This window comes from Acinonyx jubatus, chromosome B4 (assembly GCF_027475565.1).
Source record: "Acinonyx jubatus isolate Ajub_Pintada_27869175 chromosome B4, VMU_Ajub_asm_v1.0, whole genome shotgun sequence".
Taxonomy (NCBI): Eukaryota; Metazoa; Chordata; class Mammalia; order Carnivora; family Felidae; genus Acinonyx; species Acinonyx jubatus.
The window spans coordinates 45591262-45609468 of NC_069387.1; the positions used below are offsets into that span (position 1 = coordinate 45591262).

The window sequence follows — 18207 nt, forward strand, 5'->3', positions numbered from 1 at the left end:
AAATGTTTCTCTCTTGATAAGAGGAAAGAGGCATGTGGAAAGTGTTCTATCTTGTGGGCCTGGCTGCCCCTTACTTCTTAACCTTTGTAAACTGTCATGTGAAGAGGTCGGGGCACTGGGTGGTATCTTATCACCCAGTAATAAGGGCAGGGGAAGTCCTGAGACTCAAAAAGATATTACCCAGTGTCCTGACACTGAGGTAATGTTAGAACAGCCACCACTAGGCTTCTCAAATAAGCAATGTTTCTGTATGGCTTTAATCCCCTTTGAGTTTTCTATTACTTGCCTCTAAAACCATCGTAACATAGGGTCTTATTTTAGATGGAGTGGCCAGAGAACAGTTCTCTGAAGAAGTGATACTACAGCTGAAACTCCAGTGATGGCAAGCCAGCCACAGGAAAGTCAGAATAACATTTTAGGCAGAAGCAATGTGTGCAAAGACCCTGGGGCAGGAATAAGCTTGTTATGTAGCTGGAGCATATGAATGTGGAATAAAATGGTACCTGATATAATCAGAAAGGTAGGCAGTGGATTAAATCACATATGGCATTGCAGGGCACAGATATTATTCTTATTGCAATGAGACTCACGGCAGGCTTTAAGCAAAAGAGTGATAGGAGTATGACCTGATTTATGTTTTAAAAATACAACTTTAATTGCTGTGTAGGTGGCTGAGAGAAGTGGGGGCACCAGTTAAGAAACTATTACAATAAGCTAAGTAAGTAATAATGATGGCTTAGACCTAGTAGCAATGTAGGTGGAGAAAAGTAGACGGCTACTGAAAATATTTTGGAGACAGAGCCAAGAATATCTGCTGGTGTGTGATGGGGTTAGGGGAACAGGGATGACTCCTAGGTTTGAGGGTCTGCGATGGGGGGGGGGGGGGGGGCGGAGGGAGAAAAAGTTTGGGGATCTGGAAATCAGTAATTCTATTTTGGGTGAGTTACATTCTTAGCAGATACCCAAGTAGAGACATCCAGTTGTCAGATAAATAGATAAGTTTGGAGAAATGTCTATTGAGATTCTTTGCCCATTTTCATTAAGTCATTCATCATTCCATAAATCCATTTTAAGATCATACTACGTGCCAGAATGTACTGTGCTAAGAACTATGTATACAATGACCAATAAAACCATGTCCCTACTTTCAGGAAGTTCACAGTCTAATTACGACTATGCTGTGGAGGGATGGAGAGAAGAGGAATAAATAAGTACAAATAAAACCAGTAAGTTGTAGTGAGTTCTGTGAAAGAAAAGAGCAGAGCACGGTAGGAGGACCTTCTTTAGGGCTGGGTAGTTGGGGAACCAAAGGAAGCAGTAGCAGCCATGACAGAGAAGAACAAGCCATTGCTAGTAGACTCCCTAGGACTCCTGCTGCAGACAGATGACAAGACAAGAAAACCCAGTCCCTAAGCTGCCCTGGATCCCCAGCTACCTTGCAGATCTTGAACAATGTTTCAGGCTCCTTAAGGCCTGGACTTAGTACTTGTGATAGGCTGTTTTCCTTGAGGCAACTCAGACTTCTCTGCAGTCAAAAGAACCTATCTCACAGGGGGTGGGGGACAAGAAAGAGAGAAAAAGGGGTAAGCGGGGCCTAGAGGGCCTAAGTGCCTCCGGGAACTTCGTTTGACTCTGTACCAGACTGGTTCCCCTATTCGCCTATCCCACTCCACAATATGTCCCCACCTGGTCATTTAAGCAGGGAGCAAAGAATGCCTTCATTTCTGCCTAGAGGAGGGGGAAAAGAGGAGGCCTGATTCACTCACCTGCAGGTCACTGTTCCACGGAGTCAGTGTTGCCCATTGATAATTGCAACTGGAAGACTCCACCGCATTGTACGGAGGCAAGATAATAAGTCACTCGAGAATTGATTTGTGCTGTGCTCTTTGCGGAGATTTTTTTTTCTGTCCCCTTCTGAGAATGACCCCAGACCCTAAGTTCTGCCTTATTTTGCAGGAGAGTTGTATTACTGGGCCTGAGACAACACTGTTTCCTTGGCTTTTGTTTTCTGGAGGCTGAGTTCTCTGACGGGATTTCTATAGAGGGTAGGAGAGAGAAACAAGGATGGCTGAACCAGGATGTGGCTGTGGCCCCTGGAGTCATGTGAAAGGCAGGCCTAGATGGCCACAAAAGATCTTTTGGGAATGATGAAAAGGTTCCAAAATTTGATTATGGTGATGGTTGTGCAATGCTGTAAATATAACAAAAATCACTGCCTTATACACTTAATATGAGGGAATGTTTTGGTATATGAATAAAGTTGTTAAAAAACAAAAAACAATGTTGGCCTGGAACCCTTGCCTCACTTCCCCACTGCACTCACTTCCCTACTGCTCCCCACTGACAAGTGGTAATAGAGGAGTGCAGCTAGCAGGGTGGACTCAAGGCATAGAGTTTCTAGCTGGGAATAAAGTCCACTGCCCCAGGGGTGGTACCAACACAGATCTACCAGTTTCCAAGGACACGTGGTGGCCCAGATCATAATTACATTTCTGCTATAATCAGAAGGGATCGAAGGCTAGAGCGACCATCCCATACATTTGCTGTAAGAACCCCAGGACGTAGGAAGAGAAAGAGACTCCCACTCCCAGTCCCAGTAAAGTTTGTCACTGACTTTTCCACTTAGCCTGGTAGGATGGAGCCCTGCCGTTATTTAAAGGAAATAATATATGTAGGAGGCAAAATGCCCCCCCCCCACACCAAAGATGTCCATGCCACACAGCAAAAGAGACTCATAAATGAATGAACCCTTAAAAACAGAGAATCCTCTCAGGTTAGAAACAGACAGATGAGGGGCACCTGGGTGGCTCAGTCGGTTAAACGTCTGACTTCAGCTCAGGCCATGATCTCGCGGTTTGTGAGTTTGAGCCCAGCGTCGGGCTCTGTGCTGACAGCTCAGAGCCTGAAGCCTGTTTCGGATTCTGTGTCTCTCTCTCTCTGCCCCTCCCCTGCTTATGCTCTGTCTCTGTCTCAAAAATAAATAAAACATTAAAAAAAAAAAAAGACAGACAGATGAGGCAAAAGAAGTTAGAGAGTTATTCCAAGCATGACAAGGAAGTGGACATGCTGTTGCTGGCTCTGAGATACAGGGGCTCACGTGTGACAACCAGAGAGAGGCCACTAGGAGTGATGGATGGTCCCCAACTGATAGCCATGAAGAAAATGTGACCTTAGTCCTACAACCACAAGAACTGGATTCTGCCAATCACTGAGAAGAGCTTGGAAGGGGAATCATCCTCTAAAAAGAAACACAGTCCTGTCCACACCTTGATTTCAGCCTTGTGAGACTCTAAGCAAAGAAACCAGCCAACCCACTCAGACCTCTGACCTGCAGAACTGTGACATAATAAATAGCTATTATCTTAAGCTACTAAATTTGTGTTAATTTGTTGAGCAGTAATAATAATAGGAGCTTGGCATATATTTTGACACCATAGTTGATAAGAGCATGCTATATACTGTAAATGTACACCTAAAATCTGAATTCTTTTATTCTTTTTCAATATGGCATTTCTTAGATAACTGGGTGTGAACACTACCACTTTCCACTACCCCACCAGCATCTAGATTAGTAGAAACCTTGAAAAGCTTAAAGAGTGTAGTTTACCTTAAAGATTGGACCAGGGACTAAGAAACCAGGGCTCTGATTCTGATCATAAGCACTGAACAGAAAGTCATGAGAAACAGGTCTTATTTTTAGATCCCTGTAAGGACCTTAAGTAAATCAATCTCTCTGACTCTCCATTTCCATGTCTACAATATCAATGAGTTGGCCTAGATGACTTCTAAGTTCCTTTTAGTGTAATGAACTAAAACTGATAGACGTTTCAAGGAACAACACACATTCATTTAATATATAACCCACTACTTTCACCCGGCAGAGAGCTCATCCCAAGAGGGCATTTTGATGGGAGGAGAGGGAAGTTGGTTAGGGCTGCTGAGGCTTCTGTGAGCTTCTGATAACCAAGAACAGTATGGGTCTCCAAAGAAGAGATGAATTTCCCCTATGGGCCAGCTAAGCACCCTGCCCCTGCCACCCCCAGGTGCCCCAATAATTATCCTGGAAGAGCCAGCAACCTCTTGAAGATTCCCTGCAAGAGGTGATGGGTCAGGGAGGACCTGCCACCTGTGTTTGCCTTCCATTCTATCTAAACCAAGCTTCTCAGAGGGGAGAAGAACTTACTAGCATCCTCTACCAATTTCCCACACCTCTCTTCCCAGTATGGAGTCTTTTGAATTCTGAAGGAAACAATTTGGCCAAGGGATTTGCACCTCCCCAAATTCAATGTAATTCATTTCAGCAAACGGTTTTTGAATAGCTGCTGTGTGCTCACTGAGTTAAAGTAGAGGCGAGCAGTTGTTCTGGAGGTAAGCATTCAGTTTCATTTTCAAGCTTGGATTTCAGTATTAAAATCTCTAGTGAAACTCAGGAAAGAAGGAGGAGGCAAAGACCAGACGCATTACACTCAAAGCACAGAACGATACAGTAGATGTGATTTACAGTCATTTGAAAAGAAGATGGTTTTCCTTAAGAACTGAGTGTAAACACTGAACAGAGTTACTAAGAACTCTGTTTTTCAGAAGCATTTATATTCTGTTTCACATCAAATTAACATCAACGCTCTGGGTAAATTTTGCCCTCAATCAGGGTTTTTCCAAGAAAGCAAACCTTTAAGTTCATGGAGCAGAACTTAGATTTGAATTTGCATTAATGTGCATTCTTCATGGACAAATTATGCAACTATATGTAGCCAGCTGTCACTGAAAATATGTTTGACATGTATTTGCTTTTTTTCACATGGTTAATACATATTTTAGTACCATATATTTTTAGACATTTTATAAGTTAAAACGATGCTATCATTTCTCATTGGTTCATACTTTAATCCTCTCTGTACATCAGCCATGGTTGACCCAAGTCACCTACACCAATCATTTTTAGCTTTTCTTCCTCAGAGACAGATGTGACAAATGTGTTTTTACATGTGACACACCCCTACAGATGTATCCAGAATTATGTGCAACTCTACGAGCCTGACCTATAACTCCAAAACTGAGTCTTCAACTAAGAAATCATGTGGAAAAGAAAACAATTGTGTAGATATCCTTAAATTTATTCTAATTAATTTAAAAAATTAATCACTGGCAAATCTTGGTATTTGATATATTAGCAAGCAATTATTTGCAACAGATATCCTTTGCTTGGCATATATTTTGACACCATAGTTGATAAGAGCATGCTATATACTGTAAATGTACACCTGAAATCTGAATTCTTTTATTCTTTTTTTCCTTAAATGTTTTACTTACTTTTGAGAGAAAAAGAGACAGGGAGCATGTGCGGGGAGGGGCAGAGAGAAAGGGAGACAGAGGATCCCAAGCAGGCTCTATGCTGTCAGCACAGATGCGGGGCTCGAACTCATGAACTGCAAGATCATGACCTGAACAGAAGTCGGACACTTAACCAACTGAGCCAACAAAGTGCCCCTGAAATCTGAATTCTTGAAGGCTAAGGGTGCCTGTCACAGAGAACCAGAGAAAAGACTATAAGGAAGAAAAACATAGTTATTCTCCCAACTGGGCAATGGTGGGAATATGATAAACCTGTTATAAAAGTCTACCAATGAGCATTTTTCTGGAAGTAACTAATCTCCTACCCATGATCTATAAAGCCACTGACATTCCAAAAGGTTTCATAGGCTACACCCAAACTTGGAAGTTGTGTTACATTCCTTAGATGTGGAAGAAAATGACTCTTCACACATTTCAAATATGAAGAGGCTGTATAATGTAGTGATTGGGAGCATGGGCTCTTAGAGCTGTGGTTCACAGTTAATTCTGCCTCCCAGGGGATATTTGGCAATGTCTGAAGACATTCTTGATGTCACAATTGGGGGAGGAGGGTGTTACTGACATCTGGTAGGTAGAGGCCAGGTATGCTGCTAAACATTCTAAAATAATGTAGGAAAGCCCCCCACAAACACAGAGTTAGCTGGCCCCAAAAACCAATAGTGCTGAGGTTGAGAAACCCTGCTATAAAGCAACCTGCCTGGGTTTCAGATCACTCAATACCTAGGTAGCCTCTACCAAGTTACTTAACATTTTTGTCCCTATTGAGTGCTTTTTACCAATAAAATTAGGATAATAATGGTACCCACCTTATTGATTTGTTGTGAGAATAAAATAAATGATGCAGGAAAGGAGCTAAGAACAATGTTTGGAACAAAGCAAGTGTTCAACAAACACTGACTTTTGTTATCACTGTATGTATTGAGAAAGACTGAGAAGAAATATAACAAAATTGTAACAATGGTTGTTTCCAGGTGGCAAGATCATGACTGATTTTTATTTTCATTACAGTTCTATAGTTTTCCAAATTTTCCAGAACTGTATTTATATTAACCTAATATCCAAAAACATATACTATATTTTTAAAGAATGCAGAGGAAAGAACTTTACTTGTGATATGGCGGAAAGAGGACAGAATTCAGATCCTGGCTCTATCTGCTGCGTGGGACTTCGGGCAGGTTAGTCCATCTCTCCGAGCTTCAATTTCCTGATCAGAAATTGGGGCTAATAACCTATGTCACAGAGTCTGTATCAGGATTACACATGACAGACATCCAGTGCCCAGGAAAGTATGCTGAATGAGAGATTCCATGAGATGACCGTTTTAAAAGTTTAGCCAGGGAAAAATGACTCCATAAACAGGAAAATATATTCATCATGCTAACGCCTCTTTTGCTTTTTAAACTGTCCTCTTAGAGAGACGACGTCCCATCTCATGTCATTTTTGGCCTTAGTTCATAAAGGAGATGCTGCATCCATATTCTGGTTCTTCCTTCTATTCCTTCCTCTTCCCTATATACACATATGCTAGGAAAAGATTCAGTAATTTGGCTGGCAGGGCCTGACTCATTTGGCAGGGTTTGTGAGCAGTGGGCAAGTTACTGTGACTGAAAGGCAGGGCCCCGGTCTCACTTTCTCGTATCCTTCACCCAGGCTCAGTGTCCCTCTTCCTATTTCCTCTTCCATTACTAGCCTCCAGGTTGGCAAGGCCTCTCCCTAAGGGGAAGCCTCTCTGCTTTGTCTCTCTGTTCTACCTTCTCCTGTTCAGCTGGGAAAGTAGAGCTGGTAGACTTGAGAGGGATGAGTAGGAAGCCCAGCTAGGTTTCCAAACCTAAGCCTCTCGAGCACACCAGCCCTGCCTACCTGAGAAGCCCTGCATGAGTGTGGTGGGCATGCCGTACTTGCCTGGCTGTACAGTGCTTCCAGCACAGCTTTTCTTCTGCACAACTCACTCAGCAGGTAACACCGGAGGTAAGGCGGTAAGGAGAAGTTTATCCACAAACCCTTTTCTTCCTCTCCTTAATGACTGAATTAGATGGGAACAATAGGATATGTCTCTGAATATTATAAAGAGGGGTGACTATTTTATTTATTTTATTTTTATTTTTTAATGTAATCTCCACTCCCTACATGAGGCTCAAACTCATGACCCTGAGATAAAGAGTTCCATTCTCTACCAACTGAGCCAGGCAGGTACTCCAAGAGGGATAACTGTTTAAACCCTAGTTAACCTGCTAACTTGAATTCAAATCCTAAGCAAACTTTCAAGATAACCTGAGACAATCTTTTGCACTCAAGTCCTAACTGCCATGGTTTGGGAAAAGTACTGTGGCTCCAATCTACTCTGACACTAAAGATCCCAGGGTTCTCTGGGGGAGGAGTCCTATAGTCATGTGAGCTCTTGGCTAAGTGTTCTGGGGACTGGGAGCCACACCTGATTAGGAGAAGCCTGCCTGGGGCAGGAACTGACCTCATCACATTCAGCCTCAACCCAAGATAAACTATTTCAGTGTTGGGAGATGATGCCAGGCAGAGCATCAGAGTAAAATGAGACCATTAGGGTGCCTCTATATCTAGACACAAATAAAAATATCAGGAGAACCTCATTCTAAAGATAAATAAAATGTCAGGGGGATTGGATATCCCCAGGTAGGAATTTATGAATACTTCTTGAACTCTAGTGTGCTACTGCTTCAGGGTCAGCCTGACTAGCGTATATAAATTTCAGGCATAGTTTTGACTATATGTAGTTGCTAAGTTCTCTCCCACTACACATTCACCTCTTCACTGTCCTCTCTACAAGCACATGCAGCATAAAATAGAGGTGGGCCCCTAAACTGGCTCCAGCAGAAAGCTTCCAGAGCTTTCGCAAATGTATAGTGTGAGCTTACCATAAACCAGGCCTGGTGCTAAGTGCCAGAAACCCAGTGATGGAAGATATGGTCCCTTCACTCAAGGAGCTCATTTTAGATGACTATAATAGTGTAAAAGTGGTACTTGTCCCAGGGAAACATAGATTTTAGCAGGGATCCAAGGCTTAATATAAAGGACTAAAGTTCAGTATCGTAGGAGACACAATCACTCTTCAAAGTATTCTTCGATGAAACCCTGAAGGGGAATACCTCATTTAGTGAAGAATTTTACAAATTTTAGATTTCTATCCCTTCTCTTCCTCTTTGTATCTTTGACCTAGTAACTTCTCATAGTTTTTCCATAGCACAGAAGTATGAGATCAGTCATCATTTACTGTCAAGAGCCAAAAGGGAAACTACACAGACCAAAAAGAGGAAATCTTTATATTTCAGAAATTTCTAGAAGTTAAGGGAAAAACTTATTTTTCCCTTAAAAACCTAAAATAATTTGTAAAGAGAATGATCTGTTATTACCTTGAAGTATGATAATATTATTTTAAAGCAATAAATCTAGTCTGTTTGATACCGTAGTTTGTGGTCATAATTTCTAAAGTTTTTAATCTCTTTGTTTTATTTTGAAAACCAAGTTAAGTCCTTTTAAAGATAACATGTTTAGACTGGTCTTATTACTAGGTTCAGAGGATGAAAATATGTTCAGTTCGATTAAAAAAAAAAAAATCAACCATGAGGTAATTCTAGATTTTTTTGCCTTTAGACATCATTTGGTCACCATAGTAACACAGTACTTTACTACCAAATATCTATACAGCAAAAAGGGAAGAGAAGAACAGGCAATTACTTACTGGTTATTTGGGAGTACAGAATATGACTACTGGGATAATTCAAGATTAAATATAGATTCCACCGGGGATCTGTTTTAGCCAGGCAAGCTAATTTGATCTTCTAGTAGCATCAGCTGAACAAAATTTGTAGCCAAATCAGCTGTTGACATCATTTGAAATAACACAAGCAGGAAAGAAGCATAGTTTAGTAGTTAAAAATCAGGGACTCTGGGGTCAATTTCCTTGGGTCCAAACCCTATTTCTAGGGTTTGCTAGCTGTATGATCTTGGGAATGTTCCCTGATTTCTCTGTGCCTTAGTTTCTTCATTACCAAAATGTGGGTACTAATAATACCTCCCTCAGAGGGTTATTATAAAGATTAAATGACTGATTATTTGTGCTTAGAATAATGTCTTGCACATAGCAATAACTTTGTAAGTATTTTTTAAAAGATGAAATAAAATTTAAATTTGCTAACTTCCCTCTTTGTGCTAGGTAGAAATGGCCAAAGATACCAAGATTTAAGTACATAGCAGATTATTTTAGCCTGTAACTTTAGAAGATTCCTTTGAGAACTTCCTGGGAGCCTTCTTGATGGCTATTCTGTAAGATTTGGAAGTCAGTAGCACTCTACTATCTAAAACCAGAGCTGGAAATAATCATAAGCTCTCCTTGAATCAGGAACATCAGAAGGAAGACAATTGCACAGCACAAAGAAACAGCACGCCTGCCCGCTCAGGCTCCCTAAGCCACTGCCAATAACCTCTGGGAACATGGGCACAGAATAAGCAAGGGAGGAAACAAGATTTTATTGCCATGACAATGAAATCTAGTTGATTTCAGTAATATTATTTTTTTTCTTCTTTCCAGGACTCAAAGAAAAAATCGTTTTCATCAATTAGTACTTTGTTTTACTAATTATCATTGTACAAAATTTCTATCAATTTTTCTTCAACAGGCACTTACTCTGGTAAATTGTTCCTTTTACAGAACTATCTAGGCATCTTTTCTAAACCTGCAACAAATCTAAAGCCCCTAACCGACATCTAAGCCATGACAAAAATCTCTAAATTGCCTGGAAAAAAAGAAGGTATTATGTTCTCTAAGCCAAATTTCAGCCGCAATACCACAGGATCCCTAGTGCATACCTTCATCTGGACTTGATTTCAGGGATGGTCTCCTTTGGTCTTCTCTGTCAGGAATAACCCTTGCATAGGAGTTTGGAGAATTCCATAAACCACCAGGAAAGCTTGGGAACACATTCATTTCTGTCCTCTGCCTTCCCCTTGGCTCGTAGCCTGCTTCCTGGTAAGAAGACAAGATGACGCTGTACTGGGTTGACGGTTAAACCATCTTCCCGCCCCCAGCCCCACTCTCTTGGTGCCCCTCCCTTATCCTTTCCAAGGCTCTGGAATGTGTCACATGGGAAATGGATCATGTGGTTCAAGGGGGGAATGTGGCCATCTTCTATCTCCCTTCCCCCACTTTTCCTTTCAGGAGCAAAGCAGCAGAAATCTCCGACCTGATTGGCTCTGACCAAAAATCTCCATATGAAAAGGAAAAGACTCAACCAAACCTCCAGCCTTCTCCACTTTCTTTTTTTGTTTTATTTCTCATCTGAACGTTTTATTATGGACATTCAGAGTTGCTTGGTAGTGAGGGAAATGATGCTTTCTTCCCAGCCCCTTTCTTTCTTATTATCAATACCCTAATGTGACAAGGTGTTCCCTAACCTCCGTCTGGAACCCACTTAGCATAACTGAGACAACTGAGTGTTCAGCACCAAGGACAGCATTGCACCCCCTTCAGCGTTCATTAAAGCCATTTGTCTACTTCACTCTCAGGTAAATAAAAATATTTTAAAAATATTTCCCTGAGGTCTTGTGTCTAAATATAAGTCAGACCACATATTTAGGGCCATGATGTTTCCTACTATCAATTTATTGCTACTTTATAATTACAATTTTTACATATCATTACAAAGACCATCCCATGCGTACCTACCTCCCTGTTGCCATCCCATCACCCATCTCCACCCTTTAGATATGCTCCATGTTTTAGGGGGAGGGGAAATTCTCATAACATAGTTTACTATACACCCATATATCTATGCTCATGAACAAGACAAAATAAAACACAGAAACACACAGGATTTCTTAAGTGTGTATATCAAGATGTCCTTAGCCCCATTCCTAGGCCTCAGGCAGGGTTGAATTAGAGAAGCAGGGAGGAAGCCTAGTAGAAACTGTTTTTGTGCAGGGTCTATCCTGCTTTGCTGACGTCCCTGTTGCCATGGTGCTAGGTAACAGCTGAAGGGGATGATTTCTTTCAGAACCGGTCACCATGGGACCCTGCTGACTAAAGAAAGGAAGAGGAAAAAGGACTGAATTGCTGAGGAGGACTTTCAATTAGCATTTTCAGAGCCAAATTTACCTAATGGGCCCTTTCCTTATTAAATTGTTGCTGACCCTAAATCCTAAAAGGATTCTAGAAATTAGTATGGACACTGTGATGCTAACTCCCTCCATACTCCTCTGCTTTTTTCCCTAAAAATCTATTTAGGTGCAACTGAATGAAAATGCCAGCTTCACAGGGTGACTGTGGAGTGCCATCACAGAGTTGGGGGAAGGACACAGGAATCTATATTTTTCTCAGGTTGGGACTTCTGATTTTTACGAAGCCATTCATCTTAAGTCCTAACAGCCTTAACTTTACAACCACACCTGATTGTTGACACAAGGAACAATTTGTGAATGTTTTACAATTTTATAGGAGAAAGCACAAATATTTTTGAATGTGAGTTGCTGAATGATATTAAATAAAAATAAATTTGATTAAAGTCAATCCTTTGGATAGAATTTGGACTACCTCCATCAGGAATTTAAGCAAGCTCTACGTTTATGTCATTAGGCTGGCATATAACTGATTGTTTCTAACTCAGAGTCCTTACCATGGCAATTCTAGATATTTATCTTGGAGGGCAGAAATACTTTCAAAAATTTTCTTAATGTTTATTTTTGAAAGAGAGACAGAGTGTGAGCGGGGAGGGGCAGAGAGAGAGGGAGAAACAGAATCCGAACCAGGTTCCAGGTTCCAAGCTGTCAGCGCAGAGCCTGATGCAGGGCTCAAACCCACAAACCGTGAGACCATGACCCAAGCCGAAGCCGGATGCTTAACCGACTGAGCCACCCAGTCACCCTGGCAGAAATACTTCTAATGTGCAGGAATGCAAACTCTGTTAAAAAAAAAAAAAAAAAAAAAAAAAAGAGGCTGCACAAGGAAGCTGGAGTATAATTTCAAGAAATCAAAATTTCTTCCTGGCTCAACATTCACAGCTTAAGATGTATTTACTTCTTTTATTTTAGGAGAAGAGCCAGGTTAATCCCAGTTTTTCTAAATAAGACAGAGAATTTCAACTTGGCTAATTCTAATGCTTGTAGCTTTCAGAAAATTCATTTATCAGGAAAGCCGATAGGTGTTTGAAGAAATTCTTAGAAAGCCAGCAGGACAGTGACTTAGATATCATCTATCTTTTCTTAGTCAATAACAATAACGAGAACAAGAAAAACAGCTAATGTTTAACATGTCCCATTTATTTAGTACATGTCATTTAATCCTCCTCCCAAACCATGAGACAGGTACTCTTACAGACTTTCTTGTTTTATAGAAGTGACTGAGGCTTAAAGAGGATAAGTAATGTGCCCCAAACTACACAGCTAGTTAGTGTGGGAATAAGGATTTGGAACTATTTAATCTGACTCCAGAGCAGGCACACTACACTATACTATTCTGCATCGTGAATAATGGACTAGACTAAAATTACTTGTCAATTGATTGTAATGTGATTCACTACTAAGGGCCTCTGACAGGAGAAATTAAAAAGATTGCTTTAAATTATTTGAGACCAGGGCACCTGGCTCAGTCAGTTAAGCATCAAACAATTGATTTTGGCTCAGGTCATGATCTCATGGTTTGTGGGATCAAGCCCTGCATTGGGCTCTGTGCTGATGGCACAGGGCCTGCTTGGGATTCTCTCTCTCCCTTTCTCTGCCTCTCCCCTGCTTGGATGCGCTCTCTCTTTCAAAATAAATAAAAATAAACTTAAAAAAAATCATGAACTTTCTGATTGCTTTAAACCAAATCAAAAGCAAACTACTGTCCAACTGTCTGAGAGATTTATTAAAATAGTTTTCTTAAGGGGCACCTGGGTAGCTCCGTCAGTTAAGCGTCCAACTTCAGCTCAGGTCATTATCTCGCAGTTTGTGAGTTTGAGCCCTGTGTCAGGCTCTGTGCTGACAGCTCAGAGCCTGGAGCCTGCTTTCAATTCTGTGTGTGTGTCTCTCTCTCTGCCCCTCCCCTGCTTTCGCTCTGTCTCTCTCTCCCTAGCAAAAATAAACATTAAAAAAAATTTTTTAAATAGTTTTCTTAAAACAAAGCTCTTTTTACAAAAGAATGCCAGCTAATGAATGCAAAGTATAATAGTTAGGAGCAGCCCTCAATGAAATAACCTATTCAGTAAAGGACCAAAATGGGCATTCAAACTATTAAATGAGGACAGGTTGTTTGTAGATGATTTGCAAACTGCAAAGGCAAATGTATTCTGGAAGTGGGGGGGGGGGGGGTCGTCACCATCTTGACTATGCCACCAAACAACTTGCAATTATGTGCCAACATGAAGCAATGTGAACTACCCAATATTACTAATGAAGTACTCTTTCATAAAATGTTCAACCTGAATCTAAACAAACTTCTATTCATAGCATCTAGTTTTTTTTAAAGGGCAGGGGTTGGAGAACAAGTCATAAGATGTTATGAGGAAATAATCAGCCAAATTGAGAATACAGACTATTCTACAAGGGAACTTATCTAGACTTACCAAAAGTCAATGTCATGAAATGAAAATAAAACAGGGGCACCTGGGTGGCAGTCGGTTAAGCATCTAACTCTTGATCTTGGTTCAGGTCATGATCTCACAATTCATGAGTTCCATCCCCATATCGGGCTCAGTACAGAGTCTGCTTGGGATTTTGTCTTTCTTTCTCTCTGCCCCTTCCCTGCTTGTGCACACATGCTCTCTCTCAAAAGAAATAAACTTAAAAACAAACAAACAAACAAACAAACAAAAAAACCAGGTGTGCTGCTTGAAGGGTGTGCTGTTACAGATTAAAAGAGACTAAAGACCACAGTTGCAAAGGATATGATTTGCTGGCGTGCTGACTGGGGAGGGAGAGAGAATGGAAATAAGTAGCTATAAAATATTTTTGGGAGGCATCTGGGTGGCTCAGTCAGCTTGAGCATCTGACTTTTGATATCAGCTCAGGTCATGATTGCTTAGTGTGGAGCCAGCTTGAGTTTCTTTCTCTCTCTCTACCTCTGCCCCTCTTCTCCATTCCCGTTCTCTTTCTCTAATAAAAATTAATTAATTAATTAAAAATATTTTGGGGACAATTGGTGAAATTTGCATTGTGAAATGGATATTAGATGACATCACAGAATTGTTATTTATATTAGGTGTAGGAAATGGTTTATAGGAGAATTTTTTTATTCTTAGGAAATGCTTAAGTATTCAGGATAAAGTGTCAAGACGAATGCAAGTTACCTTCAAATAGTTCAACAACAAGAAAATATATGTATGTATATATACAGAAAGTGTGAGAAAATATGGCAAAACAATACAATTGGTGAATCTAGGGGAAGAGTGTATGGGTGTTTATTGTACTTAAACTTTGTCATCTGAATGAAAAAGTAATAAATACTGTTCTATGCTAGAACAAGGACATGCCACATGGAGTCTGTCCCTTTCCAGGTCAGGTTTAGTGAGAAAGAGAGATAAGGAGAATAAAGCAGTCAGAAAACTGGACTTGACCTCTTTCTAGGCCGAAGTTGGATATGAGTGTACTCATTTTCTACTGTGGCTATAACAAATTATCACAAACTTAGTGGCTTAAAACAACACAAATATTAAAGTTTTATAGCTTAGAAATCTGACATGGGTCTTACTGGACTAAAATCATGGTGATGGCAGGGCTGCATTCCTTTCTGGAGGCTACAGAGACAGAATCTATTTCCTTACCTTTTCCAGCCCCCCACATTCCTTGGCTCATAGCCCTCTCACTCCATCTTTAAAACCAACAACTTTGTACCTCTCTAACCATTATTCCATAGTCACATCTCCCTTTGACTCTGACCTCAGACTGAAAAGGTTATTTCAAGAACCAATGTCATTAGATTGGGCCCACTCAGATAATCTCCCCTTTCAAGGTCCTTAACCTAATTGTATCTACAAAGTCCCTTTTGCTTTGTAAGGTAACATATTCACAGGTTCCAGGGGTTGGGACATGGACATCATTAGGGAGCCCTTATTCTGCATACCACAGTGAATTGCCTCCATGTTGAGAGGATCTCTACCATTGCTCCTCTTTGGGGACCACTGCCCAGGTCCCTCATACCACACTCTCTGCACTTTCCATAGCTATTTGGGCCAATGGCAAGTCTCCAACAGTGTAGTCAGACAGAGATACAGCAGTCAACTGTCCCAAGCTGTTCCTATTCCCTTGAAGCATGGATGCTGAACTAACAGCCAGGGGGCTGCCATGGACAGATGAGGTGACTCCATAGCATGGGCCAAGAAGAAGCTGAGTCCGCAAGGGGAGGTAGCCAGTACTCCCTGGGAACTTTGCCTGAAGCCAAAAATGGGCCATGAATTCACCAGCTCCAGGCTTCAGCATCACAGGCCAGCAGATTCCCCGGTGATCAGGCCAACAAGGGACATCATGCCAGAAAACTGCCAGTACATACTCTAGGTCCAGAATGAAGCCAGGGGATTCCATCTCTCTCATCAATTCCACAAGAATGTGTACATTACCCTTCCCCACCCCCCATACAAATGGATGTTATCTTCAGAGAAGATGCAGGACCTCCTCGGAAGGCATTGTGAAACATGAAACATATTTTATCCAAAGGAGACTTATACTACTTAAAGGAATTGTTCAATGAAATTGAACTATATCTGAGACTGAATTAGACACTTAGGGTTTTTTTTCCCCTGTAACCTAACAATGGTTTTAAAATATGATATGACTCCCTTCAAATGGTGATACCTAATACTACTCCCCTTGAATGTGGACCTGACTTAGTAGCCTATTTCCAATGAAAAGAATGTGGCAGAAGGGATTCTATGTACCTTCTAAAGCCGGGTCATAATAAGGATAGTTTCTGCCTGGCTCGCTAACTTCTTGGACTGTTCATTCTGGGGGAAGCCAGCTACCATGTCAGGACATTCAAGCTATCTTATGAAGGGGCCCACATATGGAAAACAGGCCTCTCACCAACCAGCACCAAGGAGCAACCATGAGTGAGTTGCCATGGCAGCAGATCCTCCAGCCCTAGTCAGGTGACTGCAGTTCTCATCAATATTAGGACTGCAACCATGTTTGACACCCGAAGCCAGAACTGCTAAGCTGAGTTGCTCCCAAATTCCTGACCCACAGAAATTATGAGGTGTTTATTATTGTTTCAAGTTACTATGTTTTGAGGTATTTTGTTATATAGTAATAGGTGACTAATACACAAGTGAAAACTCTGGAAAAAACAAGATACCTATTCTTTCTTGGCATAGCTGAGTTAATAAGTTAAATTAAGTGTCCCTACTACATATGTGTATGTTCCTTATACAGAAGTTATGTGGTTTCATTAAGTCAAGACACTAGGAAGGGGAGAAACAATTAGCCACTTAACAGTGTTGTCTGGGGGAAGAAAAGCTAAGTAGATGGAAGTAGGTTACAAAGACTCAGAAGAACTGTAGGGAATTCTAGAACAGGAAGACACACCTAAGACAGGACTTGACAAGTGACCAGAAAGCTGTCAGAGCCAAGACTGGCACTGTCTCTACTTCTTTCTCTATGAGGCTACAATGCCTATCATCTCTTACTTTCTCATCATCAGCTATGTTCACCTGCTTCTCTCTTTTTTAAAATTCGTATTTATGTATTTATTTTGAGAGAAGGAGAGAGTGTGCACATGTGAGGGAGAGAAAATTCCAAGCAGGCACCATGTTATTAGCACAGAGCTCAATGTAGGGCTTAATCTCACGAACTGTGAGATCATGACCTGAGCTGAATGTTTAATTGCCTGAGCCACCCAGGTGCCCCACACCTGCTTCTCTTTTGGTATCAGTTCATCCTGCTTTACATTGCATTACTGGCCCCCAAATGGCTGGTCCCAACAGACCCAGCTGGCTCTGAAATGTACATGACCTTACCAGTTCAATGTTCCTATCTAAGTAACCCAATTTCAATTAAAAACAAACTACCATATAATCTAGCAATCCCATTTCTGGGAATATCTCTATCTCTAAAGGAAATAAAATCAGTATCTTAAAAAGATATCTGCATTCCAGGTTCACGAAGCATCATTCACAGTAGTCAAGATATGGAAACAATCTCAGTGTCTGTCAATAAATGAATGGATAAAGAAAATATGATACAGACTTCAGAAGATGACAGAGAAATGGGCTGGGATTTCCCTCGTCCCTCAAACACAGCTGTATTGAGGCCAGAACACTTGAAACACCCAGGAAATCTATCTGCAGAGTGACGGAAAAATCTCCACAGGTGGAGGGAGACAGCTTGGCCAGACAGAGGTGCGTGTAGGTGAATTGGGGGACATATAACAGAGTGGGCACGGAGGGGAGAGATCCCCTTACGTGGAGAGACAAAGGGGAGAGAAAGAGAAGCTGTATATTGTGGTTGTGTGTTAGGACGAGAGAAAAACATCTCCAGATCACAGACTGAGGAACGAGAAATACAGAGTACCAGTCTCTACTTCGTAAACAGCCTTAGGAGCTGAAGATCCTAATTTTCAAAAGTGTGCGATTTTCTCCAAACAACACCTAGGGGTGGGGAGCCAGCCCCAGGGCTTGGTAGCAATCTCAGGGGCACACTGGGAGAGAATAATCCCCTTCCTGGAGTACTGTGGGAAGAGAGGTTATTGCCCCGCCAAGGACCAAAGAGTCTGCAGGCGCCCAACATGTTGGGAGAATGGAGTGGTGCTACCCCAGAACGGGGTTGCATGGTGCAGGATCCTTTAAAAACAGGTGCTGAATCCCAGCCCACTGCCTAGGAGGTGTGGGAGACTGTGGAGCAGGATAGGCTGACCACTGGGAC

General features: G+C 41.4%; 1 protein-coding gene across 4 annotated transcripts in view; it reads right to left on the reverse strand.

Moving 5' to 3' along the window:
* GPR19 (G protein-coupled receptor 19) overlaps positions 1–18207 on the reverse strand; it is a 40945-nt gene that overhangs the window by 12065 nt on the left and 10673 nt on the right. For 3 of the 4 annotated variants that reach the window (XM_027035588.2, XM_053225845.1, XM_053225844.1), the window contains exon 3: positions 10192–10348. The gene's annotated coding sequence lies outside the window, so the exon portion shown is untranslated. Of the gene's footprint in view, positions 1–1766; positions 2650–10191; positions 10349–18207 lie in introns of those variants that run through there. The other variant, XM_015061714.3, reaches the window with a different exon arrangement.